Genomic DNA, 18,165 nt, shown 5'->3' with positions numbered 1-18,165 from the left:
TTCCTTCCTGTGAGGGGTAGGTTTAGGGGTAGGGTCGGTGTAGGGCAATAGAATATACGGTCTGTACAGTAGAAAAACCATTACGCCTATGGGATGTCCCCACTTTTCACAAAAACAAACCTGTGTGTGTGTGTGTGTGTGTGTGTGTGTGTGTTTATTTATTCATTCATTTTATTTATTTCTTTTTTTGCAAAACAGAACCTTTTTATTATTTAATTTTTTTTATTCATTAAATTGTTTTATCATTTTATCTGAAATATCTTATCTTGCCAATATCTTGCCACAGTATTCAGTGGTAAAATATTTTTGTATAATAATTACTTTATAAATAATTATTTTCTTTGATTCAACATTTCATGTCCATTTACCTATTTAATAGTCTTCTAACCATCATGATAATTTACAGTTATCACAAAATAAAACCCTTAACTCCACAGAGAAAAAATGGTAAACTAAAAGTTTAAGGCAAAAATATCCTAAATACAGTTATATATTTAAGGTAACAAAATGATTGCATCTAAAGTCATATGATTTTGCTGGCATATTGAGATAATAGATAAAGATATCTATGTTGTTTAAACTACCAGAAATACTTGTAGAGTTGAGAATGAGCAAATATCATAAAAGAAGTAAATTATTTAAGGGGGTCTGAATACTTTCCGTACCCACTGTATATATATAAGAAATGGATTGATTGCTAACATACTGTAGATCTATTATTTTGTGAGTGCTTGTGTTTATTTTTGTATGCTTGTAAAGAGACTATTAGAATTCCTGATGACCTGGCATTACTTGTAGAAACTGCAAAACTTTTCATAGATTACTCGTTAAGTTCCCTGAATTTTGTTTGTATGAGCATATTAAATCATTCTCTAATACACACATCTTCAAGCTTTCTTGAGGTTGAACATGGCCTAACAAAGTGTTTGCTCTACTAAAGTTTTAACGAGCATGAATTTAATGATTCTGATCATGCTGTATCATGTTTATTATACTGCAGAATGTTCAAGGTGAAGGTGCATAATATTTCACTTTAACCTTGCAACAAAAATCTTTTTGTATTATTTTAATTGCATTTAAAACTGCATGTCCTGCTTTGTAACAGCTGGCACTAGGATGAAAAGTGCAGATAAAATGTTCAAAAAGTTTTGTTTAATCGACTTTATTACTGAAACACTACTCACAAAAGGCCTACATTAGAAAATATTCATTGAAATTTGTTTGATATTCAGTTAAAGTATAATTTTTTCACATCAGAATAAGACCAAAACCAGCACATTTCTATCTGTATACCATGCAATTACAGAACTTAAAAAATGTTGTTATACATATGGGTAAATCATCTTCTTCATGTAAAAAAATCAGCTCATTTTCAATTATTATTCCAGAAAAAAAGTATGTACTAATTCTAAATAGCATTAGACAAAAAAAGTTTAACACACTCTTGTTGTTTGACTTTTTTTTCTCACTCAGCTTCAAAGATGTGCCTGTGGGCATAAGAAATGATATGTTAAACAAGCATGAAAGAGTGATTTCAAACAATGTCGAAAACAATATTAAACAATACTGTGTTGCAATTCAAAATTAGGATGAATTAATCAAATTCAGATACACCTAAGCAGTATCTCACCAGTCTTCATGGCTTGTTAGACACCTGAAAAAAAGTGAGGATAATTAACAAGTGTGTGGCACGCATAATCTGCTGTTTCTGCAAAACTGCTGCTGACATACGAGATTCGCAAGTTCTCATTTTGGTTAAACACATCCTGGCTAAATGCAGCACTGAAGGAGTAATTATGTTGTCAAATCAGAGCTTTGCTGATGGCTGTGTTTTTAGCTTCTCACACATATTCATTCAAACCCACACACACACCTGTCCTGTCTGAGCCTGCTGCTCCAGCTGGGTTTGCTGCTGAGGCTCTTGGGTTTGTGGAGGACCATCCTGGAATGGTGGGTTCTGTGTAAAAAAATGTAATAAATGCTCACCGTGTTTCAGGATTCAGTCTTTCAGCAAATTCCAATAACAGTGCAAGTGATTATGAAACCAAAGAAGTTCAAAGCGTAATTGTCTCACCACAGGTGGCTGCTGGGGAACTGTCTGTGGCATAAAATCGAAGGGGAAGATCTGTATATTCACAAACATATAAAAGATCACATTCAAACAAACATTCGCAAACATGTTTTTTTTTAAATAATAATGTTAAAATGTTGAAGTAATTCCAAAAATTTACATTTGGAATTTGAGGTATCAGGGGAATATTGGGTTGGTCCTGAAATCAAAACAACATCTACACTGTAAAAACGTGATTGTAAATAAAACAAGAGTATGTTTTACTTTTTACTGTAACCTTATTCAAACTGGTTACAATATTACCATCAGCATTTTATACACATTCACAGTTTCAAAGCAAATCCTACACCAACTTGTTTTTATAGTGTAGTCCTCGCAGAAAAACAATCGTTACCTGACGCTGACTGAAGTCATATGGGTAAAACTTAAGGAGAAAAACAAAACCACCAATTATTTTATTGCGTCACAAAATTATGTTTATCTCTGTAATTTAATGAGACATTTGCAGAGGCTAAAGCAACACTCTGCATCAGTGACTTTATGCACTTAAACATCTCTAGTCTTTGATGAATTTGTCTGTTCACTCACGATTTCCACGCTTTTTCTGCCGGGAAGTTTAGGGAGAGAGTATTTGATGAACGCTTGAGTAGGGAATGATCAAAAAAGGCAATGGTAGATGACAAGTGTTTCGCAAGCTTTCAGAGAGAACAACTTTACTGACTCACCGATGTACCAGCTGCTCCTCCTACTGGAGTAGCAGGGAATCGCGGAGGGAAAATCTATTTGATAAAAATATAAATAAATTAATAATAATAATAATAATAATACATTTAGGATGATATACAGCACATACACTATAATGTGTTGTTGTTTTTGTTGTTTATTCAGGTAATCTAAAATGTGACCGTCTGTGAAAAAAATACAAAAAAAACACCACAACAAAATTACTGAAACTTTAACTAAATTAAAAATAAAACTAATTCAAAATATTATTAAAAACTATAGTGGTAATTCAATTATACTAAGCTATCCTTGTTTTACAAAGTATCCTGGTACCACTTTGAATTGTTATATTTAAGGTAATAAAAAAACAGAAAAAAATAGCCCATACGATTTCCATGCTGAATGGACCGTTCAGACCAGGATGTGGCTGTGCTGGTATTCCCTGGAAGCCACCATTATTCCCCTAAAATACAAATGAAAGGAGTTCAAATTCATTTAAGTGGATGCCCAAAAAGAACATGTTTAGTTCGGTTATAAATACAATGTTCAGTACATGTTCTGTAACAACCTCAGGATAGTCAGTTAAACCTATAAATCATATAAACACATGTCACGGAGTAGCATGTCATCATACAGTGTAATATTACAGAGCTATTTTCATCATGAAAATGGGTGCAATGTGTTGATTATGGTTAAAGCAAAAGATTCCGAAGACTGTTGTGCTGTTTATGGATATGGAAAAGTTTAGAATGTTCATGTGTGGTTAACCCCACCTGCTTCGGGTTGCCATAATGAGGGAGATAATTGAAAAACGGTGAAAGCTAGACAGAGAGATAAACACATGGGGAAAAAAGGATCAGTTTCAACAGCTGGGCGACCCAGAGACATAAAAACAAGCTTTGAGAACTACAAAGACATTCCTGAGAAAAGGTTTAATGTGTACTTACTGGTGCTGCAGATACTGCACCAGCCAGAAGAAGACACAGGAGAGATGTCCACATGTTTATGGATTCACCAACCTTACACAAACAAAGACGTGAGCTAAGACTGTCGAAACCAATGAAGGAGCGCTAGTGCTGAGTGATAACACAGAAACAGAACCACTTACAGTGCACAAAATGGTCAACCAGCTTTCTCACCTTGGCTGCAGGTAGAGTCACTAGCTCTGAGAGTTGTCATGCTTTTATTTGGTCTCTGGCTTAGCGCTTAGCCAATCCCTCTCAGACTCGACTTTATCATGAGCTCACAGATAGAGAAAGATGGTTATTGAGAAAATGACCTGTAGTCAGACATTGTCTGCCTGTCTGTCAGCTATTATTATAATGATGATAGTCGAGGGAAGTGCTGATATGACCAGCCTGCGTTTTTGAAGCTATATTTTGAAGGTACAAAATATCAGTGCTATCAAAAATAGGAACTGAGTTTGTTTTTTGTGTATGAACTTAGTGGTGTTTAATTGCAACTAAAAAACAACAATGTCAGGTTTGGAAGAGCATTTTTTTGGGATGATATTTATTATCAGCCAAACTAGGAATTGTTATTTATTTGTATTAACAGCATAATAACTGTACAACAATAATCATAATAGCACAATAACACACACAAGGAGGCAAGGAATTGATTGAACGGTTTACTATAAATCAAGATTTAAAAACATGGTAGCAAAAAAGCGATGATTTTTATGGCTCTCGTGCATCAAGCCACTGAGAAAGCACCATTTGATTGATCGTCATTATTTCTAATGCAGGAAAGGGTTTACGCAGTCAATTTGTTAAACACTACAAGCAGCTTCTTTGTCATTCAGGAATTGGTGGTCAGCTTATCTGTTCATCTGTGAGAGAAGAAAAAAGAAGGCTTTAGAAATGTGTTGTATATGTAAATGTGTCTATTCTATTGTTTATGTTAGAATAAAATTAAACAAGAATAATATGTTGCTCAAAGCTGTAACATATTTACTGCGTGAGAGAGAGAGAGATGCCACAGCGTCAATAATAGTAGTAATCATGTTCTATTCTTTTCGAATACACACGTTCTATATTGATTCAACTGATTGAGCTGAGTTTATCAAAAAAGGCAATGGTAGATGACAAGTGTTTCGCAAGCTTTCAGAGAGAACAACTTTACTGACTCACCGATGTACCAGCTGCTCCTCCTACTGGAGTAGCAGGGAATCGCGGAGGGAAAATCTATTTGATAAAAATATAAATAAATTAATAATAATAATAATAATAATACATTTAGGATGATATACAGCACATACACTATAATGTGTTGTTGTTTTTGTTGTTTATTCAGGTAATCTAAAATGTGACCGTCTGTGAAATCCATGGAGGCTAAAGTCTCAAAATGTAATTATGAGATAACAAGCATCAAAGTTTGATTTCAACCATTAATTTCACTATGATTTTGATCTCTGAGTTGGGTTTTTGCAGCCAGGGCCACAAATGTGCTTCATGTGGTACCATCTTTTTAAAAAAATGTAAATAAATTAATTAATTTCATTTAAAAAAATATATTAAACTAAATGATTATTTAACATGACTCAATAAACCTGAATATATTAGGTTACACTAACCTAATAAAAGTATTGTTATGGGTTAGATCAGGTACACTAACCTAATAAAAGCAATACACTACACTATACCTTTTTCAGGTAATCTTTAAATATGCTTCATGTGGCACCATCTTTAATAAAACAATAAATAAATTAAATAATAAATTAAATTAAATTTTTATTTAATATGACTGAATAAACCTGAATACATTAGGTTACAGAAACCTAATAAGTAATTTTAAGGGTTAGGGCAGGTAGAAATTACTACTTCAGGTACCAAAAGGACATATTTACAGCAGAGTTAACTAAAACTAAAACCATAAAACAATTTTCTTATTTTTATTTAGTCCATTATTTCTTATACACTTATAACTTCTTATACACAATCTTATAACTAAATTAAAACTGAAATAAAAATGAATGAAACTCTATATAAAGGCTTTAGAAATGTGTTGTATATGTAAATGTGTCTATTCTATTGTTTATGTTAGAATAAAATTAAACAAGAATAATATGTTGCTCAAAGCTGTAACATATTTACTGCAAAAAAAAAAAGTATAGACACAGTTTTTACTCAGAAATTGCAAGTTAATTTCAAAATTAATAATTACAAAGACAGGCAACAACAGACTGATTAAACATGAACATTTGAAGTAGAATGACTGAAATATTATTTTCTTGAATAACCTACTCTAGTAATCTTTCTTTTATTTACAAAATAAAAAATAAATAAATAAACTTTCTCTATGTAAAATGCCAGTGTGAGTGACCAGTGTATAAAGTTGCATTTTCCATTGAACAAAACTGTTAAACTGATGGCATTGCAGCATTATGATGGATATATCGGTTAATTATTACTGAACCAACCAGTCTGGTTTAGTCATCATGATCGTCATCATCATCGTCCTTTGGAACAGGGGCCTAAAAAATACAAAAAATGAGAAATAGCCACATATATACATATTTGAAATTATAATACATATTACAAATGTTCAGTTTGGACTGTACTGGGGCAGCAGGAACAGCAGGAACAGCAGGGGCAGCTGGAGCAGCTTGAGGAAAGCCGAATGGGTACAGCTAGAAAACAAAGGAAAATGAATTCACTTCTACATAATTGGAAAGAAATGGGGGCATCGTACTGGAGATTCACATTGTGTGTAACAGTAGACAATTAAAAAAGGTGGAAACACATACAACTTCAATGCTTTCTCTGCCTCCGGGCTGGGGAATCTCATGCTTAATGAAGCCACGGACAGGTTGAGCCTGTGGAGAATAAGACAAAATGAGAACTGATTGCATGCTAAACTATAGCAGGCCATAATACACTGTGAAAAGAAATTAAAACTATTGAAACTTACAGGAACTCCAGCTGCAGCCTGCTGAGCTGCCAAGAGCTGATATAAAATAATAAAATAAAATAAAATAAAATAAAATAAACTAATAAAATAAACTAATAAAATAAAATAAAATAAAATAAAATAAAATAAAATAAAATAAAATAAAATAAAATAAAATAAAATAAAATAAAATAAAATAAAATAAAATAGTCTGAGTAATATATTATTGAGTGATGCTAAAATTAATCTATTTAACAAAGACCACACTTACAATTTCGACTTCAGAAGGTCTAGCTGCGGCGGCAGCCGCAACAAGAGCCTGTAGATCATTATACACACTTCTTATACAATACAAACTGCAGTATTATCAAATATGACATATATATTCCTTTACATGAACTATATATTCCCATATGCTATGAAGCATTTCATTTAGGCTGTCATTTTAAACAAGAAATATGTATTTATTTCATGTTTGGACCAAACTGACCTGTGGAGCTCTAGCTCATAATACATCAATTGCTGTGGGTCAAAAAACAGGACAGTCAAAGCTACAGTAGTATCACATATTCTCTTGTCATAGCTGATTCATGAATAAATATATAACAGACAAATACTGTAGATGACGTACCGGAGCACAGTAGGTCACTCCAATGACAAATGCCAGCAAAAAGAGGGTTCTCATGTTGAATGATAACGTCTGAAATGAAACATGAAATACACATTTTTGTGAAAGATATAGTTTCATTGTTCAATATCTTATATGTAGTCATCTACAACAGGATCTAGAACTAGAACTAGACATTCAACCCCAAACAGCAAAGTTACTGATGACCATTCATTAAATTAATAGTACCTTACCTTTGTTTAAGACTGATGAGCTTGATCAGGGATTGTTGAGGAGGATTTTGTGATACTGCTCTCTAGATCTACCCCTTATATTCGTTTTGAAAACAAAAGGCCCATAACATCAGCATCTCATTGGTTTTGGTGACCAGCCAAGTTCCTTTATAGAGAACAAAAATGCATAAATACATATTTTCTTATCTCGAAGCAAAATTTTGGCTGTGCTTGTGATTATATTGATTTAATTATATTGAAATCTGGCAAGATACATTAAAGGTATGTCACAGTATAGTACAAATAAATCAAACGCAATCCAAAAATACATTTATGGCACAGGTGATGAAATCATAATATCTGACAGCACTGTTCTCACTTGTCTAAGCTGTAAAAACCTTCTGCCTGGCTGAGCATTCATAAATAATATATATAATAAATACCTAAATAAACAAAACCACTGTACCTAAGCAATGTTTTAAATTATTTTCTATTGAATATAAATGGTTCTTGCAATATTGTGTGAAAAGAAATATATGCAGTACCCACTTTCTTTGAGTTATAATCTGGATTTACATTTTTGGGAAACATCAGTGAAAGTCAATCATTTGACGTTGCTGCCTTTCATGTAAAGATTTACGAAGTCATTATGTTCATTTTTTTATGTTCATTTTTTCATGTGTTGCTTAAAACTTTGAACTTTAAATAGTTTATTGGCATTAATCTTGTCATAATTTGTATTTTTGGATACCTTTAGTCTACAATGTGCCTCCATACATTGTTTGTACTAATCAGGAACATTTATCAATAAACTGGACCTTGAAAAATTTGTCACAGAATTTTATCAAATGCTTCTATTCATTTTTTAAGTAAGTTAACAGTAGATAGTTTCCCTGATCCTCTATAAACAGGTGATTCTGTTATTCTGATGGCATTAATAATCAGGAACGCGCTACACTTTAATTCTATACTTTTTATTCACTCAGCTTGTTTTTCTCTGAGTTAAGTGTTAAGTGTGCACATTTTTCCAGTACTATTAACACCGCTGACACTTGATGACAGTTATACTGTATGCAACACAGAAGGAGCTTCAGACTGTAATTAACTTAGTATTTAATTACAAGTCAGATATATATGTTGAGGCCCACACACAGTTCACAGCACAAAAGCTTTTAACATTTAGACTAATCCACACAAAGTCAAAACTTTAGTTCATATCTTTTATGGATTACTGATAAACTACTGTCGTTTGATTTGTATTATTTGTATTTGTTATTTATTTTAATTTTAGTTAAATTATGTCTGGATTTATTATGTCTGTTTAGGTATAATACTACAATTGATTGCTTCTGTTGTCCTCATTTGTAAGTCGCTTTGGATAAAAGCGTCTGCTAAATGACTAAATAAATAAATAAATATCTCTTGTGCGTAGAATAAAAGAAACAGTAACAGATAAACAAACCAAAAAGATACATGAAAAGTACCAGAATTGCTATGAAAAAGATTTAAAAGCTTCCATTATGCTGCCTTAACCCAATTTATAGAGCATTAGCATGATATAAGATGCAGATTTGTAGTAAAGATTTGTCTTAGGGGTACATATCAGTGTTAGTGTTGACAGTATCAGAACGCAGTGGTGGGGATGCTGGAACGAGAGCTTCTTTGTATTCTGGTGTTGGGAATGTAGGATCACTGTGATGGGGATCAGGCTGGACAGTGGGCACAACTGCAGAAATGAAAGGCCCATGATCTGAAACCAAAAGTCCAGTGTTGGCTAAGGGGTCTTCAGCAGGCAGGACGTGGTGCAGCTACAACGCTGGGTAGCTGAACTTAAGAAGTTGCCGGTGTACCAACGAAGCATGCTACCTATCAGATTGTTCTACCAAAAATATATTTACATTGTTTTAAGGGTAAGTTTAGGGTAAGGGTAGGTGTGGACGGGTAGGTTTAGGGTAGGGGTAGGTATGGACATGAAAAAAAGCCACAAACAATATGAATAAGATGCTGGTAGCACAATCTGATAGGTAGCATTTTTCGCTATCGATTTGTGCTACCTATATCTTTTTGATGGGAGTTAGCACAATCTGAGCGGGTAGCACAAATGGTCAGAATGGTCAGAAAGGTGCTGGGGTGGAAGGTCTTGGTCGGTCTTAAAGGGCTAACAGGTACAACAGGTTGTGGTCCAGCTACAGGAAAAACATTGCCTCTAAGTGCAGGCATGTGCTAGTCAACACGACGCATGCGTCCCATGTTCTGTGTGTATAATCCAATACATTTAAAAAAATAATAAAAAATAAAGATACAGTGGTGTCAGAAGTTATGAGAAGAAATATATCAAAGTCTTCTTTTTTAGGTCACTAATAAAATAAGAAAATATGTGACATTGACATGAATTCAAAAAATGGGGACAAACCAAATACTAATAATATAATATAATATAATATAATATAACCAGATTAATGCTAAAAGAAGCATCTTCACTATTGTTCTAAGACTTTTAAACATCATTGCCATCTAATTTTACCTGAAGTTCCTCAGAGCTCAATCCACCATATGGTCCAGCCTTTAAAATGCATTAACATAAGGAATTACACCCAAATAAAACATACTTATGATGAATAAATATTCCATTTGAAAGCTATTTAAATTGATTCATTTACCATTCGTTGTTGAATTTGTGGAACCATGTAAAGAAATTGATGAACCTGTGGAAAAACATGTGATATATTAGACTATTTTTTTCAAAAAGCTAGAGCTGCTTGAGTCCAGAAAGTTTGTGTTGATATACCTGCTGTTGCTGAGGCTGGTTTAGAGGCTTGTGTTGTTTGTTTTGTGTCATTAATGGCTGTGAAGCTGGAACTGCATTAGCGGTATATTGTTGAGATGTTACATTTACATTTACATTTAGTCATTTAGCAGACACTTTTATCCAAAGCGACTTACAAATGAGGACAACAGAAGCAATCAAAAACTAACAAAAGAGCAAAAATATGTAAGTGCAAATGACAAGTCTCAGTTAGCCTAGCAAGGTATTTATAGATATTGAATATATATATATATATATATACACACACACACACATATATACACACACACACACAAAGAAAAACAAGTAGATAGAATAGAAAAAATAGAAAGCTAGTGTTTTTTTGTTGTTGTTTGTTTTTTGTTTTTTTTAAATAAAAAAGAAGATAAATAGATAAAGCAGAATTAAAATAGAATTGAAAGTGCTAGAGTTAGAGGGTCAAATAAAGATGGAACAGATGTTTTTAGTAGTTTCTTGAAGATGTTACATGCTGGAAACCAGGCACTCCATAGGAGAACTGATGATGGAAAGGGGCAAGAGAGAAATAATGTAAAGTTATGAATTAGAAGACTGACAAGTGTGCAAAAACTCTGAAAGAAAGACGCAAAAATAAGTGCATTTTGGGCCAGATGATATTCAATGAAAAGACTGAATGAACTAGTTGACTCCTCTTGGGATTTATAAATGGTAAATATGCTGAGCTGACAAATTGCTGACAGAGATTTTATTAGTGTGCACACATTTTACTGATACATGAGCCAATGTATTACGTAAACTCTCTTTGTTTGGACACATCGAGTGCAAAGGGTTTCCTCAATAAATCAAAACGCTTCAGATCTGACACACAGAAGACAGACAAGAAGATTTACTCCAGCAAAATATTTCTGATCATTTACCAAACAGTTTAAAACACAAAGGCTTGCTTGAGGGTCACATAGCAAAAGTTAATTAAGTTTGGGTTTGGATCTCAAATCAGAATAAACCTGCTGAACCCAGATGGTCTGTCAGCTCTTCCTGTGGCGTTATTTCTGCTGACTACAAACAAAACCACACATATTTCTGATATTGTACACTGAATGAATGATGGAAACACTCTTACTGGTGGGTTCTTTTATTGTGGTCCAAGAATTGGATAATAAAAAAAACTGAAAAATACAGTAAAAATACAATACAGTGTTTAATTTATGCTAAAACATTTTAAATTCTATATATATTCTATATACACATGTATATATGAGATTAAACCGAGTGAATTCACGAAGGTTTCTTACCTGCGGTTGCTGGGCATGAGGATAGGGTAAGTACTGGAAGTGTACTGGAAGCTGACTGAGACCAGTATTGGGGTTGGTTTGAGATGCCCATGGATTGGTCAGAGTGGGCATATGTGGCTGAGGACCAGAGAGCATTCTGGGAGGTTCAGGCTTAAACTGCTGCGGCACATGTTGGACTTGTACCAACACCTCAGATCCAGGCAGTGAGGACTGTATCACTGGGGTTCCCTGTGCTGGCATATCTCCCACTGGGACTGATTCCATCAAATCAGCATTTGGGGAGATCTGTGAAAAGGTTGATTGAAAATGAATAGTATCTGAGTTACATAATCAGTGAAAGGTGACTTTCAAATGATGCTTTTAGTGTTATAAATTATGAAATATCACTATTTGCTGCACCTCAGATTATTAACGCAGTAGTGCGTTCACACAGAGAAGTAATAAACATTCATTAATTAGCATGAATTAGCATGAATGAAGTATGATTTCTATAACGTAACCCTGAAATATTTCTAAACAACTCGAGTTTTAACTGGATGAACATCAGTGACTCACCGGAACTCCAGATGTTCCAGCTAGAAAACATGCGAGCAATGCTTGAAGCCTCATTTGTGTCCTATAAAGATAATAAATGTGCACCATACAGCATGGAAAAATACGAAATTAATAGCTAATATTGCATGACAGAATAAAAGCCAAACACTCACTTTAAAATCCGTTGAATACAACAGAAAATTGTAAGTGGAGAGGGGTGTACTTAAACAGTGTCCTTTCCTCAAGCATCCAATCAGCTCTGGAGAAAACATGGGAAATAGGCTCTGACCTCAGACAATATAAAACCTCAGACCATAATTGAATTGTACAATCCAGAGAACACTTAGTGTCTGAATGAATCATCAAATTAACCCATTTTGAAACATTCAACGTATCCAGACGAGTTGATTTGATATATTGGTTGAGTTTTATAGTACTAAAAGTCAATGAATAAAAGATTAATTTGATCATAAAAACTGTGTGTGTTTTGTGGTAGTCTGTTAGTGAATGTCATTTATTCTCACAGTGTGAACATTTTACCATAGAAACGTGATAGCATGTAAGCATCAGAGAACGAAGAAATCTGCTTTGTTTCAATGAATCACAACGTTGTGTTCACCCACACCAAAATCCTTTGTCTCATCTGAGGTTGCATCTCACTGATTTCGCCTTTCCAATGTTGATTAAAGCAAAACCACAGTTAGCTTCTGAAAAGGCACTTTGGTTCAGTTAATGACAGTATAATTCTCTCATTCCCACAGTTAGAACTAGACTAGTTTCACATTGTGGTGAGATAACTGTTATTATTAAGTTGGGTTCAGACCAATGCAGACACAGACAACCGTTTTAACGAAACAACCAGGAATTCCTCAAACATGACTGGATATGCAAACAACAAAACTTCATTTGAAAAAATTAAGACAGTGCATAGACTGCTAAGATTCATCTGAAGACATTTCCTCCTAAGATAGACTGTGTTTAATACAGTAAGTGTGTAGTGACTCAGGAGTCATACTGTCCCACCCAAAACAATCTCAAAATCTCAAAATTACATACCCACCTCTTGGTCTGTTGACACTTGCACCACACCTAGTGCATAGTGCCTCAGAGTTGCATACATTGACCATTACATTAAACAACACTACCGAGGTATAATTTGAAATGACTGAAGATTCATTCAGAAATCATTTTCACTTCATAATTTTGGGTGTCTATGCATGTTTTATATTGGCATTTGGTCACATAGCTAGGGCAGCTAGTTGTTGGATATTTTTCAAAAAAAAAAAAATTATAATAATTGGTTGACTGCAATGATTATAAATATGTAGGTCATAAGTGTATTCAGGAGCAGTGTATAGAAAACGTATTTCTCTAATGAAGGGTTTACCAGCTAAATAAATGTTAAAAGGAAAATTGTTTTCATTATTTTTAAATAACAACTGAATAGCATGTTAAATATGTTTAATTCATTATGTTTATTGAAAGCATTACTTAAAATCTCAAAGGTACTTTAAATAAATCATTTGGTCGTTGTTCAGCTACAAAACGACTCCTGCTCAACGGTCAGCCATCTCCTCGGACAGTTGTGCTGATGACTGGGGGTCTGGGTGAGGCTGTGGCTGCTGGGGCCGGAGTCAGAGCGGGGGAAGGAGCCGGGGCCGGGGCCGGGACTGGACGAGGCAGGAGGGACCATAGAAAGGGAAACAGAGGTCCAGGCCTCACATAGTAGTAGTGACCTCCAGGAAAATAGGGCCCATAGATCCTCTAGAGCAAAGATATTATAAACAGTGACACATTGTGGGGATAAATTTGAGAAAATTATGCATTTTTTAAAATGTAAAATTTTAAAATGTTGTTTTAATTGGGAGCACTTTGAGTTTACCTCATCACTGCCAGAGGAGCTCCAGGCTTTATAGCGGTGACAGAGCTGTGAGGAATACAAAATGGCATTATATCATAATCATTGTCATTTAATAAAGTATCATACAATGTTGTTTGAGGCTTAAATGAGCTGGGCTGCTCAGTTATGTCACATCAGCATTATAAGACGTGGTACAAACTACTCTGATAGTAGAAGCATCTTTCAAAAACAACATTAACTTACGGCTCCGGAGGGAATGAGCCACAGTATGGTCAGTAAAATGAGACTGTTCATTTTGGGGTGGCACGGTTTTGAACCTTATTTAGGGAGAGAGAAAAAAGCAGGTCACATAAAATCACAGTGAGATCATTATTAATAGCAATTCAGTAATACTGATACACTGATATTCTTATTTTATTCAGTAATACTGATACACTGATATTCTTATTTTATTCAGTAATACTGATACACTGATATTTTTATTTTTAACAGACCAAGCATTTTAAGTGCACACTCATAAGACAGATAAACACAAGATTTAAAGACTGCAACTTGTTTTACATGCAAGTACTATAGTCAGCCACATAGAGTCACTCATGAGCAGGAAAAAAGGGCTTGAGGGAAACATTAAAAAAATGCAGACAACAAATGTCAACAATTTTTCATAAAAACTAAATCTTTGGTATTGATATTTCAATCTCCAAACTTAAATTAATCATACTTTAAAACCACAATAGTTTAAAGTACATTGGGTGAATAATGAAAACAAGAATATTTTTCACATTTCATGTCAGGCTGGGGCAAAATGTCACATTTATTAGAAAGGTTGTATGAAACATTGTTTTAAATGATAGAAATGTGTATAACTTATCATATTTGCTGGTTATCTGCTGGGTTATTTCAGTATCATTGAGATAGTATTATTGTTTTTCTTAATACTTTGAATTATTTTTATTTTATATTTTCCATTTTCATCTTGATTTTAGATCAAGCTAGGTCCATGTTGTTTTCTTTATTTTAAAACTCTGTTTTTTGTCATTTTAGTACATTAGCTTAGCTGAAATAAAATAAGCTTAAGTTGGCTACATTTTATTTTATTTCAGTTAAAATTTTATCCTTAAAAAGTTTTATAATTGTTTCCCTGTTTCAGTTTTGCCAAAAAGCATATAATAAGCTGTTTAAATGGTGAAATCCATTGTGACAACTTGCCTCATTTTAAGTGACATCCTGTTGTCATTGAAAATGTTCAGTAGCATTTTGTACATATTTTCAAAACTTAACAAACACTAAGAAAAATTCACTGGAGTAAAAAGTGTGACTCCTTGCCTCAGTCTTCCCTATACTTCAATGAAGTCAATGAAAAGAACATTAACTCGAAGTAACAAAAATAGTGAAGCGTAGATTTATCCATACTTACAGCCCTGCAACACATTGAGTCTTCTTGATGTCCTGAAGGAAATGTGAATACACTGAGATTTATCCCAGCCCAGCAAAAAGCACTCGAATGGACTCATCAAAGAGTACTAGCACATGCATTTACTTTTTTACTTATTGTACAATCCTTAATCTATAAGGACAATATTTAGTCATGCTGTAAACCTTAAAATCCCCCAAATCCCCAAAAGCTCACTGTCAGTATGTGCAATTGTGACATCTTCTTAAAAACTTCCTGGACACATTGCAACAGAGGATTAGCTAATCTCTGATAATCGTGGATTTACTGCAAGACAAGTCTACGTATCTCTCGGTACCTAAAGACAAAGTAAAAAATACTGATATGCAGTAGCTATATAAAAGAATGGCAGCTGATATATCTCAAGGACAAGAGAAGTGAAAGAATGGGTCGTAAACTTAGTAGGTGCCCTGATACAGAGCTCCAATACAGGGACACTTAACGCCAGGTTGCAATACTGTAAGGAATGTACTAAACTTACTAAATAATTAAATAGAAAATTATGTCAAATGTTCATTTGGATAAATGCATTGGCAAAATACATACTTATTACTTATGGATAGTTTTTTGCTCACACTACAACTTTAAAGGGATATTTGATCCAAAAATGAAAATTCTGTCATTAATTACTCACCCTCATGTCTTTCCAAACCCGTAAGACCTTTGTTCATCTTCGGAACACAAATTAAGATATTTTGGATGAAATCCGAGTGCTTTTTTTTTTTTGACCCTGCAAGGACAGCAACACAACTGACTCGTTCAAGGCCTAGAAAAGTAAAAAGTGCATATACAGTATGAAAACCTTGACAGATATAATAAAGAAAATTAATAATAATCATTATAATCCCAGTCACATCCAGCCCTAAGGTGTGCTTCATGCTTTTGTTTTGTTTGTGAATTGCATAAATTAAATTTAAGTATCTTTACAATTACTATACCATAAGGGAGACAGCCATGTGACTCATTTCCCTATTTCCTAATTGTTGAGTAAAGTTCAACTTGCTAAATACTGAATGTTACATTTTTCAAACATGTCACTGTGTTACTTCTGATTGGCCAGCTGCATGTTGTTAATGTATATATGAAGCATATATCCCTGCTGTATTGATGTCACACCTGACACAGTCTCTTATACATTTGGCATAACGGTAAGAACTAAAAATAGAAAGAACAAACTGCATTTACATTTATATTTGGTCATTTAGCAGACATTTTGTTTATCCAGTGTGATTTACAAATGAGGATTTTTTCTCTTTTAGATCAGATCAGCTCTTCTTGAGAACCATGAAATCTTTCCTCATTGTTGCCTGTGTCTTTGGACTCTGCTGTGCCGTGCTAGTGAGTATCATTCTCTATTCTACTGTTAACCACCACAAATTGTAAATGTTCACTGTTTTGTAACTTATTCTATAAAAAAAAATTGTTTCTTTTCAGGCACAGGATGAAGAACTTCGAGAGAAGCGCTCATCAAGCCGTTCCTCTGAGGTCTGTTTGAAATCCAACATTTTTGTCATTGCATAAAATACTTTTAATCAATTTCTCTTAAAATCTTAAATGCAAAAAATATCCTGAGCAATGCAAAAGCATTTATGCATAGAATGCACTTTAATTATGTTGACATATGCCTGCCTTCATTTTGAAAATCTTTTTTTTTAATGGAAATTACTTTGTTCTTCTACTGATTACTACAGAGATACAGACCTGGAGGCTACAGACCGTACCCATTTCAGCGTCCCTATCCCTACCCATACTTTCCCCCTTACCAGTCTCAGCCTCCAAACACCAACGCCCTCCTCAACCTCTTGCCATTCATCTTAGCACAGCTGGCATCCACCACCCCTGCTCCGGCACCGGCCCCCGCACCTGCCCCTGCACCAGCCCCAGCCCCGGCCCCTGCACCAGCCCCTGCCCCAGCTCCTGCTCCTGCCCCTGGTGGGAGATAAGACACCAGTTAAAACTGAGCATGTGTATGATTAACTTGATACTCTTGTTCTTGATATCTTAAAACATAAATAAACTTTGCATTACTGAATCATACATTTGTGTTTGTCTTATGCTTTCTGATTAAAAGGAAAGTGCACATAAAGTGTGCTTGTTATGACTCATACATGAGAGCAACCAAAAGTATCAAAAATTATGTTACATCAATACATCAGGAGATGAAGACAAGCAGCACTGAGTCACTGAATCATTCATTCAACCGATCTGCTCAAAAACGCTAATTTACTCATGAACGAAACGAGTGTCTTCATGAGTGTTTATTATGTCCAGGGCCGTTTCTAGGCATAGGCGAGCTAGGCGGTCGCCTAGGGCTCCACCAGCTGAAGGGGCGCCAATGAGCGCACGTACTGGCACTTTTAGCAGGGTTGTGATAAATATTTCATTTCATAACTACAAACATGAATAAATGTATTTATTCAAATCAATTATCTATGTTATAGTTCACCTGGAACAGCATTATTAACTTTTGAAAAGATCCAAACAGCACAACTGGAAATCAGATATGTTTGGCCATTAACTGTTAATTCTCCATGAAACTTGGAGAACACTTCTCTCTCCAGTATGGTTGGAGGAATTGTTGAGTAGAATACATGAAATGATGTGAGGAGTTTGTATATGACGATGTTAACAAGATGACTGACAGCCTGGTTTAAGCAACAACAAAAAAATTTACCAAATCTAAAAATGTCCCAAAACATGCATGCACCTCTGCGT

At 34.3% G+C, this 18,165-nt stretch overlaps 2 long non-coding RNA genes and 1 pseudogene across 3 annotated transcripts; all 3 read right to left on the bottom strand.

The window, feature by feature from the left end:
- Nucleotides 1-4,411: 4,411 nt before the first annotated feature.
- On the bottom strand, nucleotides 4,412-7,014 carry LOC107730503 (uncharacterized). 2 transcript variants are annotated; one of them, XR_001638688.1, is made up of 6 exons: nucleotides 6,957-7,014; nucleotides 6,707-6,742; nucleotides 6,543-6,611; nucleotides 6,335-6,425; nucleotides 6,216-6,269; nucleotides 4,412-4,625 (listed from the first exon to the last, which is right to left on the bottom strand). It is a non-coding gene; the product is annotated as an uncharacterized LOC107730503 (long non-coding RNA). The 2 variants fall into 2 exon arrangements; XR_001638687.1 differs by having other exon boundaries at nucleotides 6,357-6,425.
- A 169-nt stretch (nucleotides 7,015-7,183) lies between these two features.
- On the bottom strand, nucleotides 7,184-7,638 carry LOC107730504 (uncharacterized). Its single transcript, XR_001638689.1, has 3 exons — nucleotides 7,547-7,638; nucleotides 7,317-7,385; nucleotides 7,184-7,207 (listed from the first exon to the last, which is right to left on the bottom strand). It is a non-coding gene; the product is annotated as an uncharacterized LOC107730504 (long non-coding RNA).
- Nucleotides 7,639-9,114: 1,476 nt separating this feature from the next.
- Nucleotides 9,115-12,211, bottom strand: LOC107730497 (uncharacterized; annotated as a pseudogene).
- Nucleotides 12,212-18,165: the final 5,954 nt, after the last annotated feature.

Source organism: Sinocyclocheilus rhinocerous, unplaced genomic scaffold (assembly GCF_001515625.1).
Source record: "Sinocyclocheilus rhinocerous isolate Xijiao unplaced genomic scaffold, SAMN03320098_v1.1 scaffold1570, whole genome shotgun sequence".
Lineage (NCBI taxonomy): Eukaryota > Metazoa > Chordata > Actinopteri > Cypriniformes > Cyprinidae > Sinocyclocheilus > Sinocyclocheilus rhinocerous.
This window is presented reverse-complemented; position numbering and strand designations above follow the sequence as displayed.